Raw genomic sequence first — 8,888 nt, forward strand, 5'->3', positions numbered from 1 at the left:
TGGCGTCGGGATCTCTGGTTCAGACGAAAGGTAAGGGCGCGTCGGGTTCGTTCAAGCTCGCCTCGTCCACCTCCGGTGGTGCCAAAGTCGCCTCCGCCTCCGACAAGAGGAAACCCGCTTCGTCCGCCGCATCCAAGACGAAAAAATCATCCGCCAAACGTACCGCCGTCGCGACGACTTCCGACAAGGCTTCCTCGAAGACAGCCAAAAAACAAGCCTCCCCCAAAGCGAAGAAGACTGCTGCCGAAAAGAAGAGCGCCGTCGCTGCCTCCGCCGCCGCAGCGAAAGCCAAGAAATCGGCCGCCTCCTCGGCAGAAAAGAAAACTAGAGCCGCCCCGAAACCCCGATCGCCTTCCAAAGCGAAGAAATCTAACAAGGCTGGTCCGACTAAAAAACCCAAAGCACCCAAACCCAAGACAGCCAAAGCCATTCCTGTCAAGGTGAAAAAGGCCGCTTCGCCGAAGAGGAAAAAGTGAGAAACGTGGATGGATACTCGACTCATGTTCGTTCGGCTGTGCCTCGTTCCGACGTCATCATCGTACTACCGGCAACGGGGCACGCACAAATGGCCCTTTTCAGGGCCACACGATAATCTACGACGAAAAAAAGAAATAAAACTATCCTTACGGCGAAACCAAATAAAATAGATAGCATCAGCTGGCAGGTAGGTGATGACAGGATGCAATAAAATTTTACGAACGACCGCAACCCAACCCAGAATCGAGAGGACCGACCGATTATTGACATTTTTATTTTATTCATTTCCGGTTGAAGGGCGATATATTTTTTTTTTTGCCTGTAAAGTTTGAGGTTCTGAAAAGAACCGATTTTTTTGTTATAAAATTCGTGTTTCGTGTTGTTCTTCCGAAACACGATGTGGAAAAATTTAAGCGCGTTCACCCCGAATACGTCTGGCAAGTTGGATGTCCTTTGGCATGATGGTTACACGTTTGGCGTGGATGGCGCACAAATTCGTGTCCTCGAACAGACCGACCAAGTAAGCTTCGCTCGCTTCCTGGAGGGCCATCACGGCGGAGCTTTGGAAGCGCAAATCGGTTTTGAAATCCTGAGCGATCTCCCTCACCAAACGTTGAAAGGGAAGCTTGCGGATGAGCAACTCGGTACTTTTCTGGTAACGACGGATCTCACGCAGAGCCACGGTACCAGGTCTGTAACGGTGGGGCTTCTTGACGCCGCCAGTGGCGGGAGCGCTTTTCCTGGCCGCTTTGGTAGCCAGTTGTTTCCTGGGGGCTTTTCCTCCGGTGGACTTGCGTGCGGTCTGCTTGGTCCTGGCCATTTCGAATGAAACGAATGAAAAACAAAACTGACAATTATTAAAATCGACTCTGACGATCGTTAGACGTGCACGCGTCGAAAGGTAAACGGGTACTAAAAATTCCGCCATATTAAATTGTACTTTTATACGTGAACAAAGTCAACGGCTGACTTCGTCGATTGGTCGATGGTGAACCGTTGAATCTATATAAGGCTCCGTTAGTTGAAATTTTGCGGTAGTTGACTTCCTAGGGACGAGGTGTGCAGGTATTTTGTGTCAGTTGAAATAATCTGAAAAGATGACCGGTCGCGGTAAAGGAGGCAAAGGATTGGGAAAAGGAGGAGCGAAGCGTCATCGCAAAGTCCTGCGTGACAACATCCAGGGCATCACGAAACCCGCTATCAGAAGATTGGCTCGTCGTGGCGGCGTGAAACGTATTTCCGGTTTGATCTACGAAGAAACTCGCGGAGTCCTGAAAGTGTTCTTGGAAAATGTCATCCGAGATGCCGTCACCTACACGGAACACGCCAAACGTAAAACCGTGACAGCGATGGACGTCGTCTACGCTTTGAAACGTCAAGGACGCACCCTCTACGGTTTCGGAGGTTAATTTCCTGGCGCTCTTCACCGTTCGAGAAAACCAGAATAAAATACGAAATACAAAATCGGTTCTTTTCAGAACCACAAAATAAAAATAAGAGGAAAAAAAAGAAACATGATGTTCTTTCGAGAAACAACGGACAATTATTACTAACTGACTACCTGATAAATGTACCAAGATCGTAAACACCCCTTGCTTTCCTTTTGGCATTGCAGTCGTAAATGATAATAATACAAAAAGAAAAGATGCATCGGTCATTTTACGAAAAAAAAAAGCTATAGTGGCCCTGAGAAGGGCCGATATTTTGAGTTTTCGCCACGGAGATGGATCGATCGTTCGTTTAAGGTTTCTTCTCGGTTTTTTTGGGTAAAAGTACGGCCTGAATGTTGGGTAAGACACCGCCTTGGGCGATCGTAACTCCGGACAGGAGTTTGTTCAATTCCTCGTCGTTTCTGATGGCCAGCTGCAGATGACGCGGTATAATACGTGTCTTCTTGTTGTCACGGGCAGCGTTTCCTGCCAATTCTAGAACTTCGGCGGCTAAGTACTCCATGACGGCGGCCAAATAGACGGGAGCTCCTGCACCGACGCGTTCCGCGTAATTTCCTTTTCTGAGAAGACGATGTATCCTACCCACCGGAAACTGGAGACCGGCACGGCTCGAACGGGATTTCGCTTTTCCCTTCACTTTACCTCCTTTACCGCGACCTGACATTTTAAGTTCGTTCGTTAGACACCACGAGAAGTAATAAAACTGACGGACGGGACTCGTCGATTGTAAAAGCTGGTAGCTGTGCTTCGAATTTATAGCCTCCGTGATAGGAGAATAGGACGTGACGATTGGTGGGAGCCCGTTTTCAGGTGGGGTTCTGGTGAACACACTACCTATCAGAAAGGTGGTGGTGCAAAGTTAACGCACGCACACGAGTCAGAGCAGTTCGCGAGTTTGTTGAATCGAATTGAATTGAAAAATGCCGCCGAAGACAAGTGGTAAGGCAGCCAAGAAGGCCGGGAAAGCTCAGAAGAACATTTCCAAGAGCGACAAAAAAAAGAAGCGCAGGAGGAAGGAGAGCTATGCCATCTACATCTACAAGGTGTTGAAACAAGTCCATCCCGACACCGGTATCTCTAGTAAGGCTATGAGCATAATGAACAGTTTCGTGAACGACATCTTCGAACGTATCGCCGCTGAAGCTTCCCGTCTGGCACACTACAACAAACGTTCGACGATCACCAGCAGAGAAATTCAAACTGCCGTGCGTCTGTTGTTGCCCGGTGAGTTGGCCAAGCACGCCGTCTCCGAAGGTACCAAAGCCGTCACCAAGTACACCAGTTCGAAATAGATGTTTTTCGTTTTCGACACATTTATAAACGGTTCTTTTCAGAACCACAAAAACTCTCGAACAAAAAAGAAAAAGACGTGAAACAGCGATTTTTAATTAACTTTTATTATGTCATTATTATTATTATTAGGTTTCATGCATTATCGGTATTTTGCACCCATGCCTATCCAACTTGTAGTTATGTGGTTATTGTATTCGAAATAATTTAGTTGATTGAGGTTATGTTATGAATAAATTTCTATTTTGCCAGAATACAACTCTTCGGAAGAAGAAATCAAATAAACAATCGTACATCTGCTGAACAACCTAGTTGATGGTTGATGGATTTGCATTACCCAGCATATAGCCTAAATGTTCATCTTTAGTGAAATTAAAATTACTTAGCTTTTTTAAGAAAGAAAAAATTAGAACGAATTCTCATCGAAAAAACCGCGATTCCTACAAATGATACAGATGGTTTTGTAGTCGCGTATGTTATTGAATACAATGAGCCGACATTTTTCCGACTCTTTGTTTCATCGAAAACGTTGTTGACATTAGCAAGGAACGTTAAGGATTCCCTGAAACAGACAATTTCACTGTTTTGGAATAGCAGTATGTGCAAATGAGAGGACAGAAGACTTTGAAAAAAGGAGTGAACAAAACTGTACTTTAGTACAGAATGTTATGTTTATTTTAATTTCAATTGTTCCTGTTTTAATGAGATTTTTTATGTTCCTAAATCATTTTCTATTTTTTTTTTCATTAGAGAAGAGTTATTGTCGAGTTATTATCTCTACCTAGCATAAAAATTAAAATACTTTGCAACATTACGTTATTATACATTGCATATCTGACATAAAATACTTGCAAAAATTACTTAGCTAATTAATATTACGCATGACAACTCACATTATTTACTTTGCAAAACATTATAGAATACATAACAGATAATTGTGACCCTGTGTATTGTTCATTGGAATTAAAATAAAAAAAACGTGATTTCGTCAATCGCCGTTATTTGCGACTTCAGGCAACTGTCGCTAAGAGCTATTTTTGTTTCTCCGTTCAATTTCCCGATAAAATCGTCGACTTAGTTATTAACTAAGTTCTTCAGTTAGGTGGTATCAACAATACCACAATAGCCATGTTGCCGGAGTTTTTTGATAAAAGACTTGCTAGTTGGAATACAGAAAATATTTACCAAACACCTATTCACGATAATAAACCGGGGCACTATTGTGGGTTTTCGGTTGGTTTTATATTATATTAGGTACTCACCCTTCGTAACGTGTCTCCACGAAAAAACGTCACTTTCACACTAACCACCTTTCGTTTTAACTCTCGCGACGATAACTGAAATGTTGACGCGCGCCGGACAGATTCACGGACATACAACCACCCACCCACCCCGCGCCCCGGTTTCCGTCTGGACTGGTTCTGTCGTCCGAGTGAGTGCCAAAAATTAGCGTTCGTCTATTAAATGATTGTCGGATGATGATTATTGACGGACACTTTTATCGCACCCGATCACACTTTAGTTACTACCTACGTTTAGTATCGACGACGCATCGTTTCGATTATTGAAATTCGAATTGAATTTTTTTTTTTTCTAGTTTTCGACGTAGATTCGCGTGACACAAATATTATGAGCCTTTTTGGATCGATTTCGTGTGCATCACGCCATTTCTACGGGCGAACGTGAATGTGTGATGTTGACGTGATGGAAGCAACGTTTAGGCAATCCGCATTACGTATTACTATCAATTATATTTTAAACGAATGAAAACTTCAATTCAGAAGTGTGATAATCCCGATCCATTCAAGTTTTGTTAATTTTAGATTAAAAATGCGTGAGTATTGTACTATTGCTAACGATGCCAAAACATCGCATATTCAATGTAAAAAGAACAAGAGCAACGGGCCATTAAGTTAATTTAAAAATAACTCGTACCGGATAAGTCGAATACGTATCCAGGGAAAATTTATTAATTTTAAAATTGACCGGCGGAAACAGGTTCTCGCCTCCCACCACTTTTGTGTAGCGGCCGCCAAATCAATTTTGTTTTTATATAATTGATTCAAAAAATTGAAATTCACGCATAGTTATCTGTGCCTGAAGTGGGTCATTTTCATTGCATTGTTAGTAAGATCGAAACCATAGAAACCATACAAAACGCATACGACTATTTCTGTTTTTCATTTCACGCACTGTTTTTTATTAGTTACCTAGCAACATGGTCACTGCATTGAAACTTCAGAGTTCCTTCAAAAATTTGAATTTTTAATTTCAATTTTTTGAATCAATGATTTAATATAAAAATAACTATTGTGGAAAACAGCAAAAAATAAAATAATACCACTAATTGGTGGCTGGTCAGGATAGACCTAACGTTCGAAATTTAGAAAAATATTTTTTTTATTTTAATACTGTTACTTTTCTAATGAAGTGCGAAATAAGTTGTGCCCCATAGCTATCTTTTTTATTTTTCACTACGACAATTACAAAGTGTTGATATTCACAACTTTTCGTGAGCACTTCGATAGAAATGAACAAGAACGCAGGAAAATTCCACACCGAATATTAATATTCTGTCTTGGCCCATGTTTACTTTTATCTACCGCAAAACAAAATGTTCGGATTTGTCAGGGGTATTCTGATTTAAAAAAAGAAGAACATTTGACGAATATTTTAAGTCTCAAACGTTTGGAAAATAATGCAACAACAATTCATAGACTACAAAAAAGCCTATGATTCAGTACCACATTCATGGTTAATTAAAATTCTTAAAATTTATAAAATTAATATTAAATTAAATCACCTTCTTTATATGGATGACATAAAACTTAACAATAACTGAAAATCAATCAATATGTCGTGGTCATTACGAAAATTTAGAATATATAACTAAAGAAGGAGAAATCATTAAAAATTTAAATAAAGGAGAATTTTATAAATATTTAGGTATTAATCAATCAAATCAAATTAAATCTATTCTTTTGGTGTTATAAAATGGTCCAAAACTAATTTAAAGAATATAAATATTCAAACTAGAGTTCTCTTTACAAAATTTTGTAAACATCACCCCAAATCTGCTGTTGAAAGATTTAATTTACCACGCGAAAATGGTGGTAGGGGTTTTTCAAATCTAGAAATTCTACAACACAATCAAATTGCTTCACTAAAAAATTATTTTCTCAATAGAGCTCGTGATATGACACTATAGCAAATATAAAACAAAAGTCTTTACATGGGAGATATTTTAAAGAGCTGAGGGTTTTATATTTGCAATACAAGATCTTGCACCGTTTTGGCTCACAGCGAATATAAAAAACGTCATGATATATTCGCAAAAATTATACACATGAATTTAGCAGTTAAATTCAATTTATTAAAGGATACACAACCACATTACATTTATAAACCAGAAAGTTGTTTAGAAAATGACAATTACAAATTATATTTTGATCGCACAGTTTTAACTGACATTCACATTCAGCATAACAGACCAGACATTATTATTTTAAATAAACAACAAAAGCAAGCATATCTTTTAGATATAGCTGTTCCAAATTCACACAATATAACACAGACATATAATACAAAAATTAATAAATATATTATTATAATTTCAGCAACAGGAATAGTACCGCAATCTCTTTTTAAAAATTTAAAAATTTTGGACTTAGAGAACACATAAAACACAAAAAAGTCAAAATGTGGAGGCGAGACGCCGGTAATTATGTTGATAAGCACTGCACTACTGCCGCCGGGTGGAGGTGGGATACGAAAAGAAGATGCTCTCACTGCTCTCACTCACAATAAGTTCGGAAAAACCGAATTTTATTATCGTATTTAATTGACGTCACAGTTACTTTGGCGAAACAGGAGCTCGCTTTTCGAAGGCATGATGAAAAAGACAGACGAATCAATTTGATATATAAAACCTAACAGGAACGGCTGGTCCATGAGGTCATTTGGGTAATGACCCCCTAAAAAATAAAGGTTTTACCCAACACCAGCCGCGACTGCAATGTACACAAGACTATGACTGCTACATATTATGTTATTTCAACCAAATCAGAAGTACAATAATTTTGAAAAGTAAGTGCAATGTATACTTCTAAATCTATCTAAATTTATTAATATGTAATTTTTTTCAAAACTATCGATCTTTCTTTGAAACATTTTCAATTCACAATTCACTGTTGGAAGCGCTGTACTTTTTAGTATAAATACGTATACGAAAAATTAAAATAATAGTTGAATTAACACATCGTTAAATGTTACGAGGAACATAGTTTTTTGGATTACACAGCAAAATCTTGGAATTTCAGTCCGATATTACTCCATTGAGTCTTTGGACTCACAAATAAATACCTCGAAAAGCCGACAAACATCTGTCTAGAACTTTTCTAGTAACCAGAGGGTATCGTAAACGACCCGTGTTTAGACCTCTTTCGTGAAAGTGACCGACCGCCGGCGCCGCTCGATTTCGTCATAAATCTCAGCCGTACCCCCCACGATAATTGACAAGTCTGTCATACAGCCCTACCATTTAAAACCTTTATTCTCTTCGTTTTAAAAATAGTTTCGCATGGTTTTTCTCTCTTCTCGTTTTACAATGGTCCAGTGACTAATAAATGAGTGTTGTGTTATGAGTTTGTTCGAGCTCAAAAAAACGTGGTTCGAAATTGTTTAACGTTTAACGAATGGTAAGTTATTCTAGTTTTTATGTTGGTCTTAACGTGTTAGGGGCCAAGAATACAACATTGTCTGTCCATTATAACATAGAACTGATATGTTGAATTCAGATCTCTAATTATTTAAAAACCAAAAAAATAAAGCAGCAGTCAAAGTGGCATGTACGCGTAACCTAATATATATTTTTTTTACATTAAAAGATCGCCGTCTTCCTCGTCGCACTTACGACATTTGCATATGTTATCTTTGTTAAACTCACGGAAGGAATATAATGAACCGGTCACCCGTCCAAGTGCTGACCGCTGCCCGCGTGGCTTACCTTCGGTGATCGAACGACAACCTTTACCGTTTGACGAGTTTTTATTCTGCAATTGTTTACAATTAATCGACAAAAAAAATTGTTTTCTTAATTATCTAGTACTTAAAGCTATGAATCTACATTATACGGGTCTGTGCATGTTTCCGAATACCTGCACGAAAAACAAATCGGTTCGGTGGTTGCTATGGATTTCAAAAAAAAACAAAAAGTGTTGGGGGGCAACGGCACGCGGTGTTCCCAAGCGGTCACCCATCCAAGTACTGACCGCGCCCGACGTTGCTTAACTTCGGTGATCGGACGAGAACCGGTGCTTTTCAACGTGGTATGGCCGTTGCCGTGGTGTTTAGGTGTGATCGTTGGTGTAAAATATATTGCTTTTAACATTCCGATGCACGAATATGAACATCAAAACGCGATGCGTTTCGTTTCCGTATGCACTTACCCTCTGACGACCGACGTCGGACCGAACTAACGGGAAATCCCACAACAACCACCACGTCACGCTCTAACGACAAGAGAGACTACTAGACGGACTGGCGATCTCCCGCGTCGCACATTTTTCGACCGCCGGCGGCGGTGGAAAATCCAGAATTTCACCCCACCTACCGCGCTGCTTGCTCCGACGACGACGAGATTCCCACATTTGGATCGACCGAAATATGTAA

At 39.9% G+C, this 8,888-nt stretch overlaps 1 non-coding gene across 1 annotated transcript; it reads right to left on the reverse strand.

The window, feature by feature from the left end:
* Positions 1–8,439: 8,439 nt before the first annotated feature.
* On the reverse strand, positions 8,440–8,559 carry LOC138140907 (5S ribosomal RNA). The gene has a single exon (XR_011162818.1). It is a non-coding gene; the product is annotated as a 5S ribosomal RNA (ribosomal RNA).
* Between the last annotated feature and the right edge of the window lie 329 nt (positions 8,560–8,888).

Source organism: Tenebrio molitor, unplaced genomic scaffold, assembly GCF_963966145.1.
Source record: "Tenebrio molitor unplaced genomic scaffold, icTenMoli1.1 SCAFFOLD_577, whole genome shotgun sequence".
Classification (NCBI taxonomy): Eukaryota; Metazoa; Arthropoda; class Insecta; order Coleoptera; family Tenebrionidae; genus Tenebrio; species Tenebrio molitor.